Genomic DNA, 26,722 nt, shown 5'->3' on the forward strand with positions numbered 1-26,722 from the left:
TGACTTGAGACATAAGACAATTTATTGACTCATAACAGCAGTGTCTCTTTCCATCTTCATTGGGGTTTTACAGGATCTGTGAAATAAGAGAGCTCCTTTCTGGGGACTCAGTTTGGGAAGGTAACATGATCTGGCTCAGTCATGTTTGGGTTCAGTTGGACCAAGGTGGGCCTTCCCAGGTGGCACAGTGGTAAAGAATTGAAAGGTTGTTGTTGAATCACGCGAAGACACAGGGATTCTTGGCCCCCAGAGGAGAAGAATTCAATCCGGGGCTAAAGACGAGGCTTGATTGCTCAGAGCTTTTGTGTAATAAAGTTTTATTAAAGTATAAAGGAGATAGAGAAAGCTTCTGGCATAGGCATCAGAAGGGGGCAGAAAGAGTACCTGCTTGCTAGTGTTAGCAATGAAGGTATATACTCTCCAATGAATCCAAAGAATGTCTGGAGGTGTTAAAGACCTCACCAGACCTACTCCCATAATTTACATTTTAAGATAACAGAATTAGCCAGAAAGTTTAATCCAGAGACTGTCCTCATGCAGGATACATTATTGTTATATAATCCTAAGGAATGTAGAGAAGGTAAAAAAGGTTTGTCCTTTCTTCCTCCTTGAGAATTCCAGACCCCTCTCTCCTTGGGGACCCCTAGACTCCTTATCAACCTGCCTAGGAACTGACTCTCTCAGAATCTGCCTGCCAATGCAGGAGACACATGAGATGTGGATTCAATCCCTGGGTTGGAAAGATCCCCTGGAGGAGAGAATGACTACCACTCCAGTATCCTTGCCTGGGAAATCCCATGGACAGAGCAGCCTTGCAGGCTACAGTCCATGGGGTTGCACAGTCGGACATGACTGAGTGACTTAGCATACATGCACAGACCAAGGTGGAATGCACCAATCCAGGAAAAATGCTCTTCTCATTCAAGGTCTCAACTTGACCTTAGTTATTTGGGGGGAAGTTTATGTCTATTTGCATTCAAAGGCTTCTCTCTGTAAATTACAAGCCAAAATCCCACACAGAAGTAATGGCACAGAAAGGCCAAAATACACGAATTATGCACCGTATTTATTCATGACTTGGAGGTTGAGCATCTTTCCATTTCCACCTAATGAACATTTGTGGCCCTACAATTTCAATCATCCTTCAACTCACCAAGAGTCCACTGTCTTCTGGAACATCTTAGAGAAAAAAAGTGAATCAAACCTATTTTTCATGGTTCCCAAATGAATGGTTCCATGTCATGGAAATGAGGTCAGAATGGTAGACAGACAGCTGTTCTGTGTTTCTCCTTGCAGGGAGATGAAGGTCAAAGACACCTTCCTCCTGCTTAGCAGATCCCTCCCAAATGGGTTGTAAACAAGACCGCAGTGCAGCCCTGACTGCATTGGAAAAGAAGAGAGGCATTTAGAACACCCTTTAGAGGTGCTGAACATACAGATCTTTGATTCTGTTTTCACATCTCTTTGCAGTATCTGTCTTTCACTACATGAAGCCATTGATTGAATGAAGTTAGAATAACTTTTGACATAGCTAACCAAAATAGATAGCAAAGGGACTGGTTGCTAAGCACAGCTCTGCTGGGTTTCTGGGCTGACAGCCTACATTAGCATGCAGGGTTTTGCAGAGGCAAATGCTCAGTTATCAACGCCTGGTTGTTTAAATCTGCTGTTGCCTCTCAGGTAATAGTGAGTCAGCAGCACATGTGACATTAAGAAGGAATCACTGAAATTATGTGCCTCCCAAACATGATATATGCTGCTTGAGGTATAACTTATTCCAACATATATTTAACAAACAATGTTGAGCACCTACTATGTTTTGAGTGTGTGGTAGGTTCAGGGGATATAATACTGAGGCCGCAGTTCCTATTGTCATGGGTACTGAAGCTTAGAGAGAAAAAGGGAAAGCAAGAAACAGGTCTGATAAAACATTTTTTAGTATATTAGTGTCCTCAGACTTCTCCTCCTGTTCAGGTAAGAGGGTTTTTGGTTTTGTTGTAACAAGGAAAGTGATCGTTATTTGCTCAGTCATGTATGACTCTTTGCAACCCCATGGACTGTAGCCCACCAGATGCTCTGTACATGGGATTTTCCAGGCAAGAATACTGGTGTGGGTAGTGATGCCTTGCTCTGAGGGATCTATCTTCCTGACCCAGGGATCCAACCTGGGTCTCCTGCATTGCAGGCAGATTCTTTACCGTCCGAGCTGCCAGGGAAAGGACAAGGAAAGATACTCAGTGTCTTCTCTTTCCATTTGGTTCTTTGCTGTTGTTAATGAACCTGGGAAAAGGGAAGAGGCAGACAGCAAAGAAGTATGAGGATAGTTTGGGAAGGGCAAGAGATATTCACACAAGCACCCAGGCTAGAATAAAAGTTTTCCTAACTATGTGGGGGAAAGGGACAATGGGAATGAAGTAGGTTCCAGAGGAAAGAAGATTTTAAGATGTATTGTTATGGATTTTCCTTATAACTTAATGGTTTTTAGTAAAAAATTCATTTTATTAAAAAAGTTATTAATATAACTGTTTATTATTTTAAATTCAAGTAATGCCAAAGAGGATACAATGGTAGATAAAAGCTTCCTGTTCCCCCACCCCATTCCCTCAATCCACGTGTCAGTGCCGTTTTCCAGAAGTATCATCAATACTAGCTTACTTGCAGATCATGTACCTATAAATAGTATATAAATAGTAATATATATATGCACATGCATACATGTACACATATAGCATATTTTAAACAAAAGAGACTATATTTTAAAGTTTTATAATCTTTTAGACTTCATATATAACAACATATTTTCAGGTCAGTAGACATTTATCTCATTTTAAATGAGCCCCATGGCATTTTATTTGATATGCTCTCTATATAAAGCAATTTCTCAATTGATGGGAATGTTTTACAATATTTCCAAGAGCATCTTTTTACATATGTCTCTTTATGTTTATTTAAACATTTTTGTTGAATGGAATCTTAAAAATTGGTTTTCTGGATCATAGAGAATGTGCATTATATTTTTTTGCATAAACCTTGCCAAAATGTCCTCTAAAAATGTGTCATGTTACTCTACAAAGGGATTGAGAGTGGATGTTTTTCACATCCCCATTGACTCTGTCATTAAATGCAAGAACTACAGTGTCACTCGTGGATTTGCTTCAAAATCCTCAAATTCTTTCTTTCTTTTTTTTTAAATAAGGATATGCACATTGTCTTGCAAAGCCAGATTCTCTTCTTTGTGGAAGATCAACTCTTATGGATAGGCTCCAAGACATGTCTCAGATAAGGAGGCACTGAAGCTTTTGACTCTCAGACTTCTCACACTTCTAAAGCCAGCTGTAAAGCAGCTTGGAGAATTCTGAGTGGCATAGAAGTTGAGCTGTCTTAGATTGTCAGCACTTCTAGGGGCAAAATGTATCTATAGAGTTATTAGCTTCATTCAACAGTCATCACTGGGAGATTTTCAGTCTTCGTGCAGTAGTACATGTAACTGATAGCACAGTTATCTATGCCACATGTATATCTATCATTTAGTCCACAGACATAACAATAATGGCTTCCCTGTCAGCTCAGATGATAAAGAATCTGCCTGCAAAGCAAGAGAGCTGAGTTCAATTCCTGGGTCAGGAAGATTACCCCGGAGAAGAGAATGGCTATTCACTCCAGTAATCTTGCCTGGGAAATCCCATGGACAGAGGAGCCTGGAAGGCTACAGTCTATATGGTCACAAAAAATCAGACATGACTGAGTGACCAACACTAGGTCTATAACAGTAACAGCAATGAAGTTCTTTATTCCTCCTTCTTCAACTCTGATGTCACAGCTCTGCAAAATGCCATTTTTGGTTAATTATTGAGTGCATATGTTAGTTCTGTACTAAGGACTTTCAAATACATTTTCTTAGTTAACCTTTAAACACCTGTATGAGCTGGGTATTAATATTCCTATTAAAGTTAGAAACCAAGTGTCAGAGAGTTTAAATGACAGCCTTGCAGCTAGACTGTGACAGAGTCATTATTTGAAACCATATCCTTTTGACTCCAAATCCCACATTGTTAACCACTATATCTTTCTGCTCATTAGTCAAAGTGACATTACATAATACCTTTTGATGATCTGTTTAGGGACATCTGATACATTTGGTAAGATGCTTCCCTTCATCTTATTTTGATTCTCACTGATTAATCCTCTTGTGATTTCATCTCGTGGCTAACACAAGGACAGGCCATATTTATTAACAAGCCATTTTTGTCCCAGATCTCATAAATAAATGGGGCACAACGTTCTCTGTTGTCTCAGTCTGCCCTGAATCAGTACTTTTCATAAATATTCCCGATTTTTCCAACTTATTTTTGACTTGTCTGTTCCTCAGTTTGAGCAAACCTATGCTTTGTGAATGAAAAGTTTTGTTCTCATATACTGTTTCAGATTTTTGCTTACCTACTCCAGTTAATCACCTTTATTCAGTGAATACTTCAGAGAACTTACCGTATATGTAGTGTAGTTGCAAGGAGTCGGACACAACTGAGCAACTGAACTGAACTGAACTGACTGAGTGTAGTGTTAGTCGCTCAGTTGTGTCTGACTCTTTGTGACCCCATGGACAATAGCCTGACAGACTCCTCTCTCCATGGGATTTCCAGACAAGAATACTGGAGTGGGTTGCCATTTCCTTCCCCAGGGAATCTTTCTAACCCAGGGATCGAACCTGGGTCTCCTGCATTGCAGGCAGATTCTTTACCATCTGAGCCACCAGGGAAGACCTACAGTGCATGAGGCACAGAGTCAGGTGCTAGGGAGGCAAATGTGAACAAAACAGAGAAACACAGAACTTACAGTCTTTAGATAATTATCAGGTTATCAAAGAGTCATACAAATTTAAAGTTGCAGTTGTGATAAATATTGTAAAGGTGAGCAATACGGTACTATAACAGTCTATACTGGGATTATTTGACCTTGTCAGGAAGGTCAAGAAAGCCTTCTTTGGAAATGAAGATGAGATAGAGTCCAGAGGGTGGGTGGGAATTAACTAGGCAAATAGGGAGAACAGAGTGGTGAGGGCTGAGAGAAGAGCATTTATACAGCAGAAAGGGAGCATGGGGAGTGTTAGTTACTGAAAGGAGGTCAGTGAGGCTGGAGCAAAGAGAGCAGAAGAGGAAAAGTGCAAGATGAGTGAGGTCAGGGGTGATCCCTCTGGGCCTTATGGGCTATGCTAAGGATTCCCATCAAGTGCGATGGGAAGCCATTTGATGGTGATAAGCGGGGCAGCAGGGACATGATCAGGTTTTCATTTTGCACAGGTCTATCTGGGGAGGACAAGGAGTGGACCATGGGTAGGGCAGCTAGAAGATACCCTAAGCAGGGAATGTTGGTAACTTTGACTAGGATAGCAGTTGTAGAGGGAAGAAATTAATGGTATGGAGAGATACCAGAGATCAATTAGTAATTTTTGGTGATATTTGAGATGATATAGGAAAAAGAGGGATGACCTCAAGTTTCCTGGCTTGTACAGCTGTCCAGAGGGTGATTCTTTTTACTGGGGTGGGAGAAAAATGCAATTTTGAATACACTGGGCTTACTTAATGATAAATTGTTTACTCCAGATAAGATTCTTAAAATCTCTGGGAGTGGAAACCCACTCAAACTAGCTTGAGTAGAAGTTTTTGCATAAGGATATAGGGAATAGCATGGAAGCAGTAGTAGAAGGGCCTTGGGGAAGCTGAGAAGTTATCAGGAACTATGACCTACTTCTCTGGCTCTCAAGGCCCATTCATCTCTGCTTCTGTTTAAACACGAGTCTCCTTTACTCTTCTCAAATTTAGTTTTATTTATTTATTATTATTATTTTATTTTTGGCTGCACTGGGTCTTCTTTGCTCACACAGGGTTTCTCTAGTTGCAGAGAGCAGGGACTGCTCTCTCTCTGGTTGTGATGCACGGGCTTCTCATTAGGGTGGCTTCTCTTGTTGCCGAGCACAGGCTGTAGGGCATGCAGGACCCCGGTTGTTGTAGCGTGTGGGCTTAGTTGCCCCGTGATGTGTGGCATCTTCCTGGACCAGGGACTGAACTAGTGTCCCCTGCATTGCAAAGTGGAACCTTTACCACTGAGCCACTAGGGAAGCCCTCTTCTGTTCTTCTTGACCAGATTCTTTTGCTGGCTCTCGTTGCACATGAGTCACCATGGCCACCACCCTGAAATCTAATCCTAATATATCAGCAGTAGCATTCCTCACTAGCTGCCTATAATTTCCATGTCTTACTTCACATTATTGATAGAGAAAGTATGGAAAGAGAATTGTCGGTCAGCTGTCTGGTATGTGTCCCTGACCCAATCAACAGGGATGCATCATAGTTGGTGGTGGTTTAGTTGCTAAGTCATGTCCAACTCTTGCAACCCCATAGACTGTAGCCTTTCAGGCTCCTCTGTTTATGGGATTTCCCAGGAAAGAATACTGGAGTGGGTTGCCACTTCCTTCTCCAGGGGATCTTCCCGACCCAGGGATTGAGCCCAGGTCTCCTGCATTGCATATAGTCTCCTGAATTCCAGGTCGATTCTTTACCATGTGAGCCACCACGGAGGCCCATGGTTACTGCCATCCCAAATCTAGAGTTTGTGGACAGGGAAGTCAGTGGTATACAAGTCTGGTAAAACTCCTTGAAGGCAAGAAAAATGTTATGCTCTTTTGTGATTTCTGTAGAGAACAGCAAATAATTTGCATCTAGTAGTTGCTCAATAAATATTGTCCTTATTGAGTCATTGGTGATCTTTCAATATTTTTAAAAAGTTGGAATACGTTAAGAATCTCCTATGGCATTTTTGAAAAGTCAGAGATCAAAGTTCACCTTTAGAGGAACAGATCAATAAATAGGTCTGAAGAGGGCCCCAGGAGTATGCATTTCTGAAAAAAACTGCCCAACATGAATTTGATGCAAGTGGTCCATGGACCATGTACCATTTTTTGAACTTGGTGAATCATGGCCAGAAATCTCTATTGTAAGCACTGGACACTGAATTCATTTTGGATCTTGGACCTCTGTTTCTCGATTTATATAATGGGCCAACTCTTTCTTTCTTATATTCAAGAGTGAAGTTGAAGGTTAATATGATAACTTTGGAAATAAACTTTGACCTGCCTTTCATGGAGTTATAAATATGAAATATGGTGTTAATATATATCTGAATAGCTTCTGTATTGTTTGAATTACATCACATTCCTCTTAGCTGTTCACTATTTCCTGATGATGACCCAAGAATGAATAACGCCTCATCAGTGTTTTATTGTCTGCTTTTAGGAATTGGAAATGTAACTCTTAAATTACTGCTGCTTTTCCTGAGTGCAGTTCTTACGGGGGAATAGAGGAAAGATCTTGGAAAGTCAGACAAAATGCTGTCTGTAACTGCCTGCTTTTTCAAAAACAAGTCTTTCTGATCACAAAAGATCCATTTTGAGGAGTGCCAGCCAACAAGCAGCCTCAATACACTCATTGATTTGTGACAACGGAGTCTGGGTCTAAGGTCAGAGAATTTCAAAGTGAGGGAAGCCTGGGAGAGTTGCCAGCCAGCTCCTTGAAAGAGTGGGCCCTTCCACCTGGTTCAGGTCCTATCCTTTCTCCTTGGCCTTGGCCAATGCAGTCTGGCTTCTGCTGCTGTCACCTCCCTGAGACTTCTCTGTCTGGGGTTAAAAATGATTGCCGCTTGCCAAGTGCTAAATTTAAGTGAACTCTTTGGTGATGTTATGTCTTAGTTATTTTAGGTCCCCAAGGCTAGTACACAGTAAATACTCAGTAAATATCTTCAGGATGTTCAGAAGGAGGAGTGTTTTCATAATCCATTCAATTGTTATTGGATCATCTAAACTTTCTTTGAATTAAAATAGTTTTAGCAATTAACATATAAGCATAAAGGTTTCTCAGTAGGCTGCTCAGAGTTTATTCAGGCTGTGCTGTGAACAGGTATTTTCAAGAACATTAATTGAGACTAACTTAGGAAGTAGTTACTTCTGCTTGAAGCACCCAGAGCCCTAATATAGTCAACCAACCATATGATACACACAATCATATGATGAGGTACCTCTCATCTGTAAACCACAGAAAACCTAACTCAAACAATAAAGGACATTTATTGTCTTGTCACAGAAAAGAAGAGTGGCATGGTGAAACTTGACCTGGCAAGAGTTAAGATGCGGTTTTCCTTTATTTTTGGTGTTGCTTGCATTTTCAGCAAAATTCTCTGTTGTGGCCCTACAGGAGACATGCGTACTTATTCATACATTGGAAGAGGAATGTGTCTCTTGCCCCACTAATCAACAGGATTCAGCTTGTTTGGATCAATTTATGTCACATATGTGTGTGCAAAGTTGCTTCAGTTGTGTCCGACTCTCTGAGACCCCATGGATTGTAGCCTGCCAGGCTCCTCTGTCCATGGGATTCTCCAGGCAAGAGTGGGTTGCCATGCCCTCCTCCAGGGGATCTTTCTGACCCAGGGATTGAACCTGTGTCTCCTGTGGCCCCTGCATTGCAGGCAGATTCTTTACCACCAAGCCACCGGAAAAGCCCCATTTAGGTAACATCCTTCTCTAATATCAGCCATACTTGGATATGATTACACAGTCCGATAGTCCTCTGACATACCCCATCCTTAAGTATGGAGTGATACCAGATTTTCTTAGACAAATGGGCTGCAGTGGGAGAGCCTGAGTGCTGACACCAGTGGAGGGCAAAACGGATGCTGGACAGTCAAAACTAGTGAAACGCCCTTTCAGTTTAGTTCAGTTCAGTCACTCAGTCGTATCCGACTCTTTGCGACCCCATGAATCACAGCACACCAGGCCTCCCTGTCCATCACCAACTCCCGGAGTTTACCCAAACTCATGTCCATTGGCTCAGTGATGCCATCCAGCCATCTCATTCTCTGTCGTCCCCTTCTCCTCCTGCCCCCAATCCCTCTCAGCATCAGAGTCTTTTCCAATGAGTCAGCTCTCTGCATGAGGTGGACAAAGTATTGGAGTTTCAGCTTTAGCATCAGTCCTTCCAATGAACACCCAGGACTGATCTCCTTTAGGATGGACTGGTTGGATCTCCTTACAGTCCAAGGGACTCTCAAGAGTCTTCTCCAACACCACTGTTCAAAAGCATCAATTCTTCGGTGCTCAGCTTTCTTCACAGTCCAACTCTCACATCCATACATGACCACTGGGAAAACCATAGCCTTGACTAGATGGACCTTTGTTGTCAAAGTAATATCTCTGCTTTTTAATACACTATCTAGGTTGGTCATAACCTTCCTTCCAAGGAGTAAGTGTCTTTTAATTTCATAGCTGAAATCACCATCTGCAGTGGATCCAAAAGACAGGGGGAACATGTGATGTGAATATGATGGCCATGCCTTCCACAAAAGACACAGCTTGGTCTTGTTTCTGTGGAGGAGGAAGGGATACCACAATGCCTACATGATCTGATACTTGGAAAGGGTGATGTGCTGTATATTACCTGCTCTCTGCCAAGGAATGCTGACTTGCATGGTTTGCATCAGCGAGAGCTCCAGATTCTGGAGAATTTGGCCAATGGGAAGACCAGACGGCAGGAGGAGGGTGTGATCGGGGTATTTATTCCTCTGCCTCCATCCCTGTGAGGCTGTGGGTTGGCTGTATTGCTGCTGCTGCTCCTGCCAAGCAGCCCCCTCTCTGCATCCTTCCTTTCTTGGGATTCTAAACCATTCTTTGCCTTTCTCCATCTTCATGCTGTTGCTATTCCTGGGGTTCTGCTTGTTGAGTTCTTTAAACTCTGCCTACACCTTTATAAAGATTCTTTTTATTAAACTTGTCTCAAATCACCCAGTTGGAGTATGCCATCTGTTTTCTGCCAAGATCCTTACCAATACAGTGGGTAATAATCTCTCTTCTAACATATTTTCAATTACTCCAGTAACACTTTTCCAAAATAGAATGATCATTCTATCAGCCAAAGGTAAATTTTCTTTAATTGGAAGAAAGCAAAGCTTCCCCAGTCAACTTGGATCATTTGTGATTCAGTCAGAAAGTTAAAGGATTTGCAACTTGAGGACAAAAGCATTAGCCAGAAGGGCATATAATTTTTTTTTTAATTTATTGAAGGATAATTGCTTTACAAAATTTTGTTGTTTTCTGTCAAACCTCAACATGAATCAGCCATAGGTATACATATATCTCTTACCTTCTGAACCTCCCTCCCATCTCCCTCCCCATCCCACCTCTCTAGGTTGATACAGAGTGCGTTTGAGTTTCCTGAGCCATACAGCAAATTCCCATTGGCTATCTGTTTTACATATGGTAATGTAAGTTTCTATGTTACTTGTTCCATACATCTCACCCTCTCCTTCCCTTTCCCCATGCCCATAAGTCTATTCTCTATGTCTGTTTCTCCATTGCTGCCCTGTAAATAAATTATTCAGGACCATTTTTCTAGATTCCGTATATGTGCATTAGAATACAATATTTATTGTTCTCTTTCTGATTCACTTCACTCTGTATAATAGGTTCTAGTTTCATCCACCTCATCAGAACAGACTCAAATGCATTCCCTTTTATGGCTGAGTAATATTCCATTGTGTGTATGTACCACACCTTCTTTATCCATTCATCTGTCGATGGGCATCTAGGTTTCTTCCATGTTCTAGGTATTGTAAATAGTGCTGCAATGAACAGTGTGATACACGTGTCTTTTTCAACCCTGGTTCCCTCATGGTATATGCCTTGGAGTGGGGTTGCTGGGTCATATGGTGGTTTTATTTCTAGTTTTTTAAAGAAATCTCCATACTATCTTCCATAGCGGCTGTATCAATTTACATTCCCACCAACAGTGCAAGATTGTTCCCTTTTCTCCACACCCTCTCCAGCATTTATTGTTGACTTTTTGATTATGGCCATTCTGACTGGTGTGAGGTGATATTTCATTATGGTTTTGATTTGCATTTCTCTAATAATGAGTGATGTTGAGCATATTTCTATGTGTTTGTTAGCCATCTATATGTCTTCTTCGGAGAAATGTCTGTTTAGATCTTTTTCTCACTTTTTGATTGGGTTGTTTTTTTTTTCTGGTATTGAGTTGTATGAGCTGCTTGTGTATTTTGGAAATTAATCCTTTGTCAGTTATTTCATTTGCTATTATTTTCTCCCATTCTGAGGGCTGTCTTTTCACCTTGCTTATAGTTTCCTTTGCTGTGCAAAAGCTTTTATGTTTCATCAGGTCCCACTTGTTTACTTTTGTTTTTATTTCCATTACTCTAAGAGGTGGATCATGGAGGATCTTGCTTTGATTTATGTCATCGAGTGTTCTGCCTAAGTTTTCCTCTAAGAGTTTTATAGTTTCTGGTCTTACATTTAGGTCTTTAATCCATTTTGAGTGTATCTTTGTGTATGGTGTTAGGAAGTGTTCTCATTTCATTCTTTTACATGTAGCTGTCCAGTTTTCCAAGTGCCATTTATTGAAGAGGCTGTCTTTGCCCCATTGTATATTCTTGCCTCCTTTGTCAAAAATAAGGTACCTATAGGTGCATGGGTTTATTTATGGGCTTTCTATCTTGTTCCATTGGTCTATATTTCTGTTTTTATGCCAGTACCATACTATCTTGATGACTATAGCTTTGTAGTATAATCTGAAGTCAGGAAGGTTGATTCCTACAGCTCCATTCTTCTTTCTCAAGACTTCTTTGGTGATTTGGGGTCTTTAGTGTTTCCATATGAATGGTGAAATTTTTTGTTCTAGTTCTATGAAAAATTCCATTGGTAATTTGATAGGGATCACATTGAATCTGTAGATTGCATTTGGTATTATAGTAATTTTCACAATATTGATTCTTCCTACCCAGGAACATGGAATAACTCTCCATCTGTTTATGTCATCTTTGATCTTTTTCATCAGTGTCTTATACTTTGCTGTGTACAGTTCTTTTGTCTCCTTAGTTAAGTTTATTCCTATATCTTTAATTCTTCTTGTTGATATGGTGAATGGGATTGATTCTTTAATTTTTATTTCTGATATTTCATTGTTAGTATATAGAAATGCAAGTGATTTCTGTGTATTGATTTTGTATCCTGCAACTTTGCTAAATTGACTGATTAGCTCTAGTAATTTTCTGATACTATCTTTAGGGTTTTCTATGTATAGTGTCCTGTCATCTTCAAACAGTGTGAGCTTTACTTCTTCTTTTCTGATCTGGATTCCTTTTATTTTTCTTCTCTGATTGCTGTAGCTCGGACTTCCAGAACTATGTTGAATAATAGTGGTGAAAGTGGACACCCTTGTCTTGATCCTGATTTAGGGGGAATGCTTTCAGTTTCTCACCATTGAGAATAATGTTTGCTGTAGGCTTATCATATATGGTCTTTACTATGTTGAGGTAGGTTCCTTCTATGTCCATTTTTGAAGAGTTTTAATCATAAATGGCTGCTGAATTTTTTCAAAGGCCTTTTCTGCATCCATTGAGATGATCATATGGTTTTTATCTTTCAATTTGTTAATATGGTGTATCACATTGATTGATTTGCATATACTGAAGAATCCTTGCATTCCTGGAATAAACTCAACTTAATTATGGTGTATGAGCTTTTTGATGTGTTGCTGAATTCTGTTTGCTAAAATTCTGTTGAGGATTTTTGCATCTATGTTCATCAGTGATATTGGCCCATACTTTTCTTTTTGTGTGTTGTCTGTCAGGTTTTGCTATCAGGGTGATTGTGGCCTCATAGAATGTGTTTGGAAGTGTTCCTTCCTCTGCAATTTTTTGAAATAGTTTTAGAAGGATAGGCTTTAGCTCTTCACTGAGTGTTTGATAGAATTCTCCTGTGAAGCCATCTGGTCCTGGGCTTTTGTGTTTTGGGAGATTTTTGATCACAGCTTCAATTTCAGTGCATGTAATTGGGATGGTCATAATTTCTATTTCTTCCTGGTTTAGTCTTGGAAGATTGAACTTTTCTGAGAACCTGTCCATTTCTTCAGGTTATCCATTTTATTGCCATATAGTTGTTCATAATAGTTTTTTTTATAATCCTTTGTATTTCTGCATTGTTTGTTGTAACGTCTCCATTTTCATTTCTAATTTTGTTGATTTGATTCTTCTCTCTTTTTTTCTTGATGAATCTGGCTAAAGTTTTGCCAATTTTGTTTATCTTCTCAAACAACCAGCTTTTAGTTTTATTAATCTTTACTATTGTTTCTTTCATTTCTTTTTTATTTATTTCTACTTGGATCTTTATGATTTCTTTCCTTCTCTTAATTTTGGGTTTTTCTTGTTCTTTTTTCCAGTTGTTTTAGGTGTAAAGTTAGGCTGTCTATTCGATGTTTTTCTTGTTTCTTGAGGTAGGATTGTATTGCTATAAACTTCCCTCTTAGAACTGCTTTTGCTGCATCACATAGGTTTTGAGTTGTCCTGTTTTTGTTGTCATTTGTTTCTAGAAACTTTTTGATTTCCCTTTTGATTTCTTCAGTAACCTGTTGGTTATTTAGAAATGTGTTGTTTAATCTCCATGTGTTTGTGTTTCTTACAGTTTTTTCCTTGTAATTGATATCTAGTCTCATAGCATTGTGGTTGGAGAAGATGGTTGATATGATTTCAATTTTCTTAAATTTACTGAGGTTTGATTTGTGACCCAGGATGTGGTCTACCCTGGAGAATGTTTCATGTTCACTTGAGAAGAAGGTGTATTCTTCTGCATTTGGTTGGAATGTCCTAAAGATATCAGTAAGATCCATCTCATCTAATGTATCATTTAAGACTTGTGTTTCCTTATTAATTTTCTGTTTTGATGATCTGTCCATTGGTGTGAGTGGGGTGTTAAATTCTCCTACTATTATTGTGTTACTGTCAATTTCTCCTTTTATGTCTGTTAGTGTTTGTCTTATGTATTGAGGAGCTCCTATTTTGGGTGCATAGATATTTACAATTGTTAGGTCTTCTTCTTTGATTGATCCCTTGATCATTATGTAGTGTCTTTCCTTATCTCTTGTTATCTTCTTTAGTTTAAGGTCTATTTTGTCTGATATGAGGACTGGTACTCCAGCTTTCTTTTGCTTCCCATTTGCATGGAATGTATTTTTCCATCCTCTCACTTTCAGTCTGTATGTGTTGTGAGGTCTGGAGAGGGTTTCTTGTAGACAGCATATATATATATGGGTCTTGTTTTTATATCCATTCAGCCAGTTTGTGTCTTTTGGTTGAAGCATTTAATCCATTTAAATTTAAAGTAATTATTGATATATATGTTCCTATTGCCACTTTCTTAATTGTTTGGGGTTGATTTTGTAAATGTTTTTTCTTCTCTTGTATTTCTTGACTATACAAGTCTGTTTAACATTTGTTGTAAAGCTGGTTTGGTGGTACTGAATTCTCTTAACTTTTGCTTGTCTGAAAAGTTTTTGATTTCTCTATCGATTTTGAATGAGATCCTTGCTGGATACAGTAATCTTGGTTGCAGATTTTTCCCTTTCAGTACTTTAAATATATCCTGCCCTTCCCTCTGGCCTGCAGAGTTTCTGCTGAAAGATCTGCTGTTAAGCATATGGGGTTTCCCTTGTATGTTACTTGTTGCTTCTCCCTTGCTGCTTTTAATTTTCTTTCTTTGTGTTTAGTCTTTGTTAGTTTGATTAGTATGTGTCTTGGCATGTTTCTCCTTGGGTCTATCCTGTATGGGACTCTTTGTGACTCTTGGACTTGAATGACTCTTTTCTTTTCCATGTTGGGGAAATTTTCAACTATAGTCTCTTCAAAAATTTTCTCATACCCCCTCTTTTTTTTTCTCTTCTTCTTCTGTATCCCCTATTACTCAAATGTTGGTGTGTTTGATATTGTCCTGGAGGTCTGTGAGACTATCCTCAGGTTCTTTTCATCCTTTTTATGTTATTCTGCTCTTCAGAAGTTATTTCCACCATTTTATCTTCCCGCTCACTGATTCATTCTTCTGCTTCAGATATTCTGCTATTGATTTCTTTTAGAATATTTTTAATTTCAGTAATTGTGTTTTTTTTTTTTTTCTCTGCATGTTTATTTTTTAATTCTTCTAGGTCTTTGTTATTTGATTATTGCATTTCCTCCATTTTGCTTTCAAGGTGTTTGATCATCTTTACTATCATTATTCTGAATTTTTTTTCAGGTAGTTTGCCTATTTCCTCTCCATTTATTTGAACTTCTGTGTTTCTAGTTTGTTCCTTCATTTGTGTAGTATTTCTCTGGCTTTTCATTATTATTATTATTTTTTAACTTATTGTGTTTGAGGTCTCCTTTTACCAGACTTCAAGGTTGAATTCTTTCTTCCTTTTGGTTTCTGCCCTATAAGTTTTGTCCAATGGTTTGTGTAAGCTTCTTATAGGGTGAGATTTGTGCTGAATTTTTGTTTGTTTGTTTTTCCTCTGATGGGCAAGGCTGAGTGAGGTGCTAATCCTGTCTGCTGATGATTGGGTTCGTATTTTTGTTTTGTTTGTTGTTTAGATGAGAAGTCCTGCCCAGGGTGCTATTGGTTGTTGGGTGATGCCCGGTCTTGTATTACAGTGCTTTCCTTTGTGTGAGTTCTCACTATTTGATACCCCTTAGGGTTAGTTCTGGAGAAGGAAATGGCAACCCACTCCAGTGTTCTTGCCTGGAGAATCCCAGGGACGGGGGAGCCTGGTGGGCTGCTGTCTATGGGGTCGCACAGAGTCGGACACGACTGAAGCGACTTCGCAGCAGCAGCAGCAACAGGGTTAGTTCTCTGGTAGTCTAGAGTCTTGGATTCAGTGCCCCCGCTCCAAAGGCTCAGGGCTTGATCTCGAGTTTTGGATGGTTCTATATATTCTTTTCTGCTGGTCAGGTACTCCTGTTTGCTCTCAGCTGGTGTTCTGCATGCACTTCTGTGTCTGAAGGTGTATTCCTGATGTATCTGTGGGGAGAGATGTATTCCACATCCGTCTACTCCTCTGCCATCCTGTTCTTTCTGAAATAGGTATTTTTAAGGAAACTCAATTTGCGACTTGCAGCGCATTCTTTATGAAGCTGCTGTCCAGCAAACGGACATCCTGGCGGAACGGGAGCCCCTCAACGCCACTGCCACTGGCAACTCGAGCCCCAGCAGGGCATAGAATTTTTATAACAGTTGTTAAGGAAAGGTAATGGCACCCCACTCCAGTACTCTTGCCTGGAAAATCCCATGGACGGAGGAGCCTGGTGGGCTGCAGTCCATGGGGTTGCTAAGAGTCGGACATGGCTGAGCGACTTCACTTTCACTTTTCACTTGCATGCATTGGAGAAGGAAATGGCAACCCACTCCAGTGTTCTTGCCTGGAGAATCCCAGGAATGGGGAGCCTGGTGGGCTGCCATCTATGGGGTCACGCAGAGTCAGACACGACTGAAGCGACTTAGCAGCAGCAGCAAGGAAAGGTTAAAACCTTTCAGTTTTCAGGTGCATTTGCAAATTGGACATGATTTTTCTAGACTCTTTCACCAACAAATGATAAAAATGCAAATTTAATTTAGTATTTAATATTTTTGTGTTTTATATGATTTTAGTAGGTATACTGATTCTCAATAGTATTAGTGCAGCTTTTAAGTACTAAAGGAAGATCCCTGGAGAAGGAAATGGCAACCCACTCCAGTATTCTTGCCATGGACAGAGGACCCTGGTGGGCTACAGTCCATTGGGTCGTAGAGAATCAGACATACTGCTGCTAAGTCGCTTCAGTCATGTCTGACTCTGTGCGACCCCATAGACGGCAGCCCACCAGGATCCCCCATCCCTGGGATTCTCCAGGCAAGAACACTGGAGTGGGTTGCCATTTTCTTCTCCATTGCGTGAAAGTGAAAGTGAAGTTGCTCAGTCGCGACCGACTCGTAGTGACCCCATGGACTGTCGCCCACCAGGCTCCTCCATCCATGGGATTTTCTAGGCAAGAGTACTGGAGTGGCTTGCCATTGCCTTCAACTTAGTGACAAAACCAGGACCACAACCACACACACACACACACACACTATATATATATATATATATATATATATATATATATATATATAGTTTGATAGTTACGAAAATTGCATTTGCCACTGAAATCAAATTTTCCTGTCTATTGTTGCTCAGTCATGTCTGACTCTTTGTGACCCCCATGGACTGCAGCATGCCAGCCTTCTCTGTTCATCACGATCTCCCAGAGCTTGCTCAAATTCATGTTTATTGGGTAATTGATACCATCCTACCATCTCGTCATCTTTTTTTTTTGGGTGTTAGTTTTAAAAGGTCTTGGAGGTCTTCATAGAACCGTTCAACTTCAGCTTCCTCAGCGTTACTGGTTGGGGCATAGACTTGGATTACTGTGATATTGAATGGTTTGCCTTGGAAACGAACAGAGATCATTCTGTCGTTTTTGAGATTGCCTCCAAGTACTGCATTTTGGACTCTTTTGTTGACCATGATGGCCACTCCATTTCTTCTGAGGGATTCCTGCCCACAGTAGTAGATATAATGGTCATCTGAGTTAAATTCACCCATTCCAGCCCATTTCAGTTTGCTGATTCCTAGAATGTTGACATTCACTCTTGCCATCTCTTGTTTGACCACTTCCAATTTGCCTTGATTCATGGACCTGACATTCCAGGTTCCTATGCAATATTGCTCTTTACAGCATTGGACCTTGCTTCTATCACCAGTCACATCCACAGCTGGGTATTCTTTTTGCTTTGGCTCCATCCCTTCATTCTTTCTGGAGTTATTTCTCCACTGATCTCCAGTAGCATATTGGGCACCTACTGACCTGGGGAGTTCCTCTTTCAGTATCCTATCATTTTGTCTTTTAATACTGTTCATGGGGTTCTCAAGGCAAGAATACTGAAGTGGTTTGCCATTCCCTTCTCCAGTGGACCACATCCTGTCAGATCTCTTCACCATGACCCGCCCGTCTTGGGTTGCCCCACAGGCATGGCTTAGTTTCATTGAGTTAGACAAGGCTGTGGTCCTAGTGTGATTAGATAGACTAGTTTTCTGTGAGTATGGTTTTAGTGTGTTTGCCCTCTGATACCCTCTTGCAACACCTACCGTCTTACTTGGGTTTCTCTTAGCTTGGGCATGGGGTATCTCTTCACGGCTGCTCCAGCAAAGCGCAGCCATTGCTCCTTACCTTGGACGAGGGGTATCGCCTCATCGTCACCCTTCCTGACCTTCAATGTGGGATAGCTCCTCTAGGCCCTCCTGCGCCCGTGCAGCCATGGCTCCTTGGACGTGGGGTTGGTCCTCCCGGCCACCACCCCTGGCCTCGGGTGAGGGGTTGCTCCTCCCGGCCACTGCCCTTGGCCTTGGGTGTGGGGGCATGGGGTATCTCCTCCTGGCCACCGTCCCTGACCTCAGACATGGGGTAACTCCTCTCATCGCTGGCCCCGACCTTGGACACTGGGTATCTCCTCTCGGCTGCCCCCCCTGACCTCGGATGCCAGATAGCTCCTTTCGGCCGTTCCTGCACCATTGCAGTCTGGTAATCTCTGCCGCTGCCCCTGACCTCGGAAGTGGGGTAACCCCTCTTGGCCGCCGCCCTTCGAGCATGGGGTCCTCCCGGCTTCTGCCCCTGACCTCGGACGTGGCGTGGCTCCTTTTCGGGGCCTTTGCGCCCGTCGCAGCCGCCTGTGCTTTAGCGCGCCCGTCGCAGCTGCCTGACGCCACCCTTATGGCAGAAAGTGAAGAGGAACTAAAAAGCATCTTGATGAAAGTGAAAGTGGACAGTGAAAAAGTTGGCTTAAAGTTCAACATTCAGAAAACAAAGATCATGGTATCCGGTCCCATCACTTCATGGGAAATAGATGGGGAAACAGTGGAAACAGTGTCAGACTTTATTTTTGGGGGCTCCAAAATCACTGCAGATGGTGACTGCAGCCATGAAATTAAAAGACGCTTACTCCTTGGAAGGAAAGTTATGACCAACCTAGATAGCATATTCAAAAACAGAGCCATTACTTTGCCAAAAAGGGTTTGTCTAGTCAAGGCTATGGTTTTTCCTGTGGTCATGTATGGATGTGAGAGTTGGACTGTGAAGAAGGCTGAGCGCCAAAGAATTGATGCTTTTGAACAGTGGTGTTGGAGAAGACTCTTGAGAGTCCCTTGGACTGCAAGGAGATCCAACCAGTTCATTCCAAAGGAGATCAGCCCTGGGATTTCTTTGGAAGGAATGATGCTAAAGCTGAAACTCCAGTACTTTGGCCAAATCATGCGAAGAGTTGACTCATTGGAAAAGACTGATGCTGGGAGGGATTGGGGGCAAGAGGAGAAGGGGATTACAAAGGATGAGATGGCTGGATGGCATCACTGACTCGATGGACATGAGTCTGAGTGAACTCCGGGAGTTGGGGATGGACAGGGAAGCCTGGTGTGCTGCGATTCATGGGGTCGCAAAGAGTTGGACACGACTGAGTGACTGATCTGATCTGATCTGATCTGGTCCTTAATATATTTGATTATTTAATCCCCTGACATCTCAGACTAATCCCTTACTCCCATAGCCCTGCAGTCTCATCTGTTCTCTCCTTGTACAACTCCAACTCTGCTAGATTACCCCCATTGCCCTCTGGTAATGGTGTTTTGTGACTAAATTGGAAGGAAGGAACAAAGGAAAGAAGGAGGAAAATGACTTCATTTTTTAATATGAAACTGTAAAAATTGCCTACTTTCAGGATCAGATCAGTCGCTCAGTCGTGTCCAACTCTTTGCAACCCCATGAATCACAGCACGCCAGGCCTCCCTGTCCATCACCAACTCCCGGAGTTCACTCAGACTCACGTCCATTGAGTCAGTGATGCCATCCAGCCATCTCATCCTCTGTCATCCCCTTCTCCTCCTGACCCCAATCCCTCCCAGCATCAGAGTCTTTTCCAATGAGTCAACTCTTCGCATGAGGTGGCCAAAGTACTGGAGTTTCAGCTTTAGCATCATTCCTTCCAAAGAAATCCCAGGGCTGATCTCCTTTGGAATGAACTGGTTGGATCTCCTTGCAGTCCAAGGGACTCTCAAGAGTCTTCTCCAACACCACAGTTCAAAAGCATCAATTCTTCGGCGCTCAGCCTTCTTCATAGTCCAACTCTCACATCCATACATGACCACAGGAAAAACCATAGCCTTGACTAGACGAACCTTTGTTGGCAAAGTAATGTCTCTGCTTTTGAATATGCTATCTAGGTTGGTCATAACTTTCCTTCCAAGGAGTAAGCGTCTTTTAATTTCATGGCTGCAGTCACCATCTGCAGTGATTTTGGAGCCCCCAAAATAAAGTCTGACACTGTTTCTACTGTTTCCCCATCTATTTCCCATGAAGTGATGGGACCGGATGCCATGATCTTCGTTTTCTGAATGTTGAGCTTTAAGCCAACTTTTTCACTCTCCACTTTCACTTTCATCAAGAGGCTTTTTAGTTTTCAAAATTAAGCAATGATGAGCATTATACTTTTTCTGTAAACTAATCATTGTTGTTGCTTAGTCACTGTGTTGTGTCAGACTCTGTGAACCCCTGGACTACAGCTTGCCAGGCTTCCCTCTCCTTCACCATCTCATGCAGTTTGTCTAACTCATGTCCATTGAGTCAATGATGCTATGTCCCCTTCGCCTTCTGCCCTCAATCTTTTCCAACTTCAGGGTCTTTTCTAATGAGTTTGCTCTTCACATCACGTGGCCAAAATATTGGTGCTTCAGCATCAGTCCTTCCAATGAATATTCAGGGTTGATTTCCTTTAGGTTTTACTGGTTTGATTTCCTTGCAGTCCAAGGAACTCTTAAGAGTCTTCTCCAGTACCACAGTTCAAAAATATCAATTCTTTAGTGCTCAGCCTTCTTTTTGGTCCAACTCTGACATACATCCATGACTACTGGAAAAACCGTAGCTTTGACTCTACAGACCTTTGTCTGCAAAGTGATGTTTCTGCCTTTTAATATACCATCTACATTTGTCATAGTTTTTCTTACAAGGAACAAGTTTCTTTTAATTTCATGGCTCAGTAATCATCCACAGTGAGTTTGGAGCTCAAGAAAGTAAAATCTGTCACTGTTTCCACTTTTTCTCCATCTATTTGCCATGAAGTGATAGTATCAGATACCATGATCTTCATTTTTTGAATATTGAGTTTTTAGCCAGCTTTTTCACTCCCCCATTTCACCCTCATTTATTTCCTCTTTGCTTTCTGCCATTAGAGTGATATCATCTGCATATCTGAGGTTATTGATATTTCTCCCAGCAATCTTGATTCCAGCTTGTGATTCATCTAACCCAGCATTTCACATGATGTACTCTGCATATAAGTTAAATAATCAGGATGACAACATACAGCCTTGACCTACTCCTTTCCCAATTTTGAACCTGTCCACTGTCCATATTTGGTTCTAATTGTTGCTTTGCCAATGGTTTACTGTACCCTAACACTTAATGTAATATTCATTGAGTGAATATGTAGACTGAAATGAATAATAAAATATCCCCCAGGTTTAGTAGAGTCAAAAGAGTAACCTGGTATCTAGCCCTATATATATTACCAGTTCACTAAGAACTTGAATAACTACTTTATTCATTCATTCATTTAAGAAATATAATTTAAACATCTTTTAAGTTCCAAAAACTGCCCCATGATCCAGGGATATAAGAATTAGCACTATTGGCTTGGGCCTATTTTCATGTTTGTAATCTGGCTCAGAAGACAAACACCTAACATACAGTAGTGATAAAGCAGGACTTGTGCTTTGTTACAGAAGCAGAATTTTGAGAGTGCCTTGTGGCACCATTGAGCTGTATCTGCAGGAGTGGCTAAGAAGGTTTCCTAGAGAAACATGTTCCATTGCAACCTTATGATGAGTAGGCATTAGCCAGGAGCAGAGGAGGGAAGAGAGAGAGTATTTTGGGTAGAAGAAACAGAGAGAGAGGGGGAGCATATTATCTTTGAGGTATTAAAAGAAATTTGATGTAGTGCATACAAGAAGTGTGGGAGACATGGAAGAGAAATAGTTGGAGAGGTTATGAGGGGTCTTGTGAATCTTTTATGAGTCTTAGTCATTATTTAGAGTGTGATGAGAAATTACTACAGAATGTAACATGGGAGTGGTGAATTAACTCTTTAGAAGCATTGCTCTGACTTCTCAACTGAGAATGGAGGTGACTGGTTAGATAGGAGGGAAAGTCTGGAGGCAAAGCCAGAGCTCAGATGCATCAAGCAGGGGAGAAATGATGAAGTTGTGGCATAGGCAGAGGCTGCGGAGGTAGGTGGCAATAGACATAAGTGAAGAGATATTTAGAGATGATCTCAACAGAAATGATGCTCAGATCTGTGGTGTCAGCAATGCTCTTTCCCGAAATAGGGAATGTGGCTTTGTGAGTAGGTTTAGGTTGGAAGGATGAGAAGGAGGATATGAGAAGTTTTCTTTCCCAGTGACAAACGAGAGGCTTAGACTCACAACAACAAAGTTCTGTGGTCATCTTGTCTGTCTTCCTGTGGCCAGAGACAGAGCAACTTAGGAACTGCGGAGGGATTCTCTGAATATCTTCCTTTTCCTCCTGCTATTGAGGCACCTAACCAACCTAGCCCTTACTTACCAATTAAGCTCAGGAAGCAGAAAATGTTTCTATCGTTTAGTATTTAAATCAAAACAAAAGAAAAGCAGTGGGGAGGTGACATAAGCTGGTAAATATGTTAGCTTTCATAATCATGAGGGAACATAGAATTTATCATTCCACTTTTTATAACTTGGATGATTTTAGATATTCTGTGGCCAGACTGACTTTATTGCCCTATAATTCTCAATTCTGTATGTTGTGTTTTTTCTTAGCTTGAGCAACTCTCCCAATTGCTTATGACTTTACAGTTGCTACAGGGAGTCGTTGAACACAGATGGCTTTTAGGAGGGAGTCAATTTGGTAGGCATTTTCCTTGATTACGATGCATTCTCTCTGCACTGATTATTAAAGATTCTTGCATGTCAAATGGTGAAAATGTTTCTAGGGTCTCAAGGAAGGAAGGAACATTGCATTTGGTGGATGATCTGTGTATGATTATACTCTGATGAAAGGTTGTCTGGTTCCTTTAATTTATTCAGATACATTTTTATAAGCAGTGATAAAACCAAACCAACATGAGGCACCAAAGGGAAAAGACTGAGCAGAATTTGCCATAGAGAGCAGATACTGATTTGAGCATATAATTATATCCACTTTGTTAGATGAGAGACTTTCATCTCTTGCAACCCTGCAAATAAGTACAAAAATCTTATCAGACATACCTGATACCCATTTTTAAAGTTCATTCAACTCTTCTTTGAGGAAAACATGGATAGAAAAAAATACTTTTTTTATTTGAAGCCAATTTTATGTCTTTTCTTATATTACTTTTAAATCAATTTTTTATTGCACAATTGATGTGAGTTTATTATGGAGATAGCAGAAAATAGAAGCCAATGTTTTCACCTAAATTTGTCTTTGTCTGAGGAAAGGCCAGATCTCTATGAATGACATTTGAGTCTAAAGCTACAGGAGATAAAAGGGGCACTGTTGATTGGCCTGGATGTCTTACACTGAGATTTTTTTGGATCTACAACAGAAAAGCCATGTCAATATCCCTGTGTGGACTTGTTCATGAGGATAAGAAACTTAGGTCATAAGGGTGTCTTCTCCAGTTTTCTTAGTGGCTATGATAAGTGGACTTTGTTGTCAAATTTTGAGAATCCAGAGCAAAGGAAAATGTATCCTTATTTAAGAAATCTTCTTCCTGAGGTCTAAAAAGCATACTGCCAGTGATACGGCATTTGCTGTGTGTCAGACATTGTGCTAAGTATTTCACATGTGTTTTGTTTCATTCTCATGGAAAGCCCACAAGATAGGTATTCATCCCTCTTTAACTAAATGAAAATTCTAGTACAGAGAAATGAACTTGTTCCAGGTCACAAACTTGCCCACTTTACCAACAGACTAAGTTGTTTCTCCTTTCCAGCATGAACATGGATCCATCTCATCTAAATTAGAACAGGCATTTATTTCTTCAGGATTCAGGGAAAAATAGCTGAGATGAAAAAGCATGTACTTCCTGGACACCTAGACAACACCACTGAGAGAGCCAGCAGTCAAGAGAATCATGCTGGTGGGGAGGGAGGTGAAACTCTTCATCTGGGCTCTGCCTGAAGCTGAGCCACATGAGGGACCAGAGCTGGAGGAGACCGCTCATTGTGCCTCTCTGGCCACGCACTACATGTGCTCTAACAGCAAATTTTCCTCTCTCCACTTGCTGTCCAGTGCGATTCTGTTTCAAGGGCATGATTTCCACAGTGGCTGTTCCCATGTTCCTCCGCACAGTCTGTCTTGAAACAAGACACACATACCCTTTCATCGCCACTGTGCTGTCCACATTGTCCTGCCTCTAAATCTTGTTTAAAATTTGGAGACCATGTTTACTCACCTTTGCTTTAATTTTGAGTTTTTGCTGATGACTGTCTCTTTTTATTCCCATATGTTAAAGATACTAAATGTTAAAATAATTCTTCTCAGCTCATTTTTTTTTTGTTTCCCATTTAGTTTCTTATAGAAATCAGTTTTTTTCTGCTCCTATGTAATTTCCTTAATATCTTGCTAATTCACAGCAGTTAAAGAATGCCTCAGAAAATTGAAAGTATAATGATAATAATAGTATCATTCACTTATACTATTTACTTTTACATTTTGTGAAGGCCCCTCCCCCCTTTTTAAAGAAATTGAAGCAGTGTTATCCCTAAGTTATTCAATATATATAGGGAAAAATACACTGAATGGGATTGGCAGAGACATGATGTTTTATCCCCGTCTTTCCATCCATCTGGCACATTTTCCTTCTTACTGTTATACTTGCCGTGTTGTTTTACGAGTATTTGTCTGGATGCTTTTTCTTTCTCTATTTTCATGTTTAGTTAAAACCCATCTGATCAGCTGGCCTTCAATTTATTCGTTTGCAAACCAAGATAGTTTCCCTCACTCTACCTATCAGAGATAGTTTTCTTTTTATATATATCATCTTTTTTTTTTTTTTTTTTAATTTTATTTTATTTTTAAACTTTACATAACTGTATTATATCATCTTTTTTAAAACTGGAGCCTATTATACAGAGTGAAGTAAGCCAGAAAGAAAAACACCAATACAGTATACTAACGCATATATATGGAATTTAGAAAGATGGTAACAATAACCCTGTGTACGAGACAGCAAAAAAGACACTGATGTATAGAACAGTCTTATGGACTCTGTGAGAGAGGGAGAGGGTGGGAAGATTTGGGAGAATGGCATTGAAACATGTAAAATATCATGTATGAAACGAGTTGCCAGTCCAGGTTCGAAGCACGATACTGGATGCTTGGGGCTGGTGCACTGAGACGACCCAGAGGGATGGAATGGGGAGGGAGGAGGGAGGAGGGTTCAGGATGGGGAACACATGTATACCTGTGGTGGATTCATTTTGATATTTGGCAAAACTAATACCGTTATGTAAAGTTTAAAAATAAAATAAAATTAAAAAAAATAAAAATTTAATTTGAGTATAATTGCTACCGTGTATAAAATAGATGGCTACTGGGTAGCACAGATAGTTAACTAAGCAAGGAGATCTTGAATATGGAAGAGCTTTTCCATATGAGCCTTATGAGATGTTAGTATGTCACTTTCCCATTCTTTGCCCTTTCTTCTCCTCATGCATATATGATTGTTTTAAAACGATCTCAGAGCATATGAGAATCACTTAAGGGAACTGATTAAACATGAAGATTCCTGGGCTCTGTCCTCAGAGGTTCTGAATCAGTAAGTAGGGTGATTCCCAGTAATCTGCATATTTACTGAAGTCATTCTGATCCAGGAGATCAGGGGAGCATATGTTGGGAAACGCTGCTCTAAGGGGCCATATTTCTGTTTCATGGATGAGCAGTTTCTTCTTTCTCTCTGAACCAGCTATGTTTTTACTTTTCTGCACACGAATAACCTTAACAACTTTAAGAAATGGGAGAACCACTGAGTGCATAGAGTGAAAGTTATTTATCATGACATTGAAGTTTATTCAATTCCTCTAAAAACAACCAGTCATCTGCAGAAAGGTGCTTTTTGGATGTGGAAACTGAGCAAGTGCAGAATAGCTACTGAAATTCAGAGGCAGTCAGCTGGACTGCAAAAAAGCACATTGGACAGGCAGGTTCTAGTCTTGAATCCAGTACTCATGCTGGCTGTGTGACCTTAGCCAAAGTCCTGTTCCTCTCTGGGCCTGTTTTCACATTTTAGATTGGAACTAGATCTGTGTTTGTTAGATTCTTCCACCAACACAGAACGGGGGATTTTGTTCAGGTCCTCCAAGAGCGTAGACCACAGCTGGAAGTAGGGCACTAATGACTAACATTTCTTAGAAGCAATATGTCTTACTTTAAAAAGTAATTTTTTTTTTTAAAAATGCCCTCTATTCCATCATATATGTGTGCCCCTTTCAGTGTGAAAGTAATGTTTAAAATTAAACACCATTGAGTAAAACTGAAATACCCATGGCTTCCCTTCCTGCTGCCTCACATCTCAGGGGTTCTATACCTGAGTTTAAGAATAGAGTAGATGATCCCAAGGATTCCTTCCAGTTCTCTGATGCTATGATCTAAGAACATTCTTTAAGTAAATATGCCACCTAATGCACTGATCTCTACCTCCAAATCAGATGTTCTCTGACATCTAGGGAGTAGGAAAATGTTCTAAAGGAAAAAAAATACTCACCTAAAAGGTGGCTGT

The sequence above is a fragment of the Bubalus bubalis genome, chromosome 9 (genome assembly GCF_019923935.1).
Source record: "Bubalus bubalis isolate 160015118507 breed Murrah chromosome 9, NDDB_SH_1, whole genome shotgun sequence".
Classification (NCBI taxonomy): domain Eukaryota; kingdom Metazoa; phylum Chordata; class Mammalia; order Artiodactyla; family Bovidae; genus Bubalus; species Bubalus bubalis.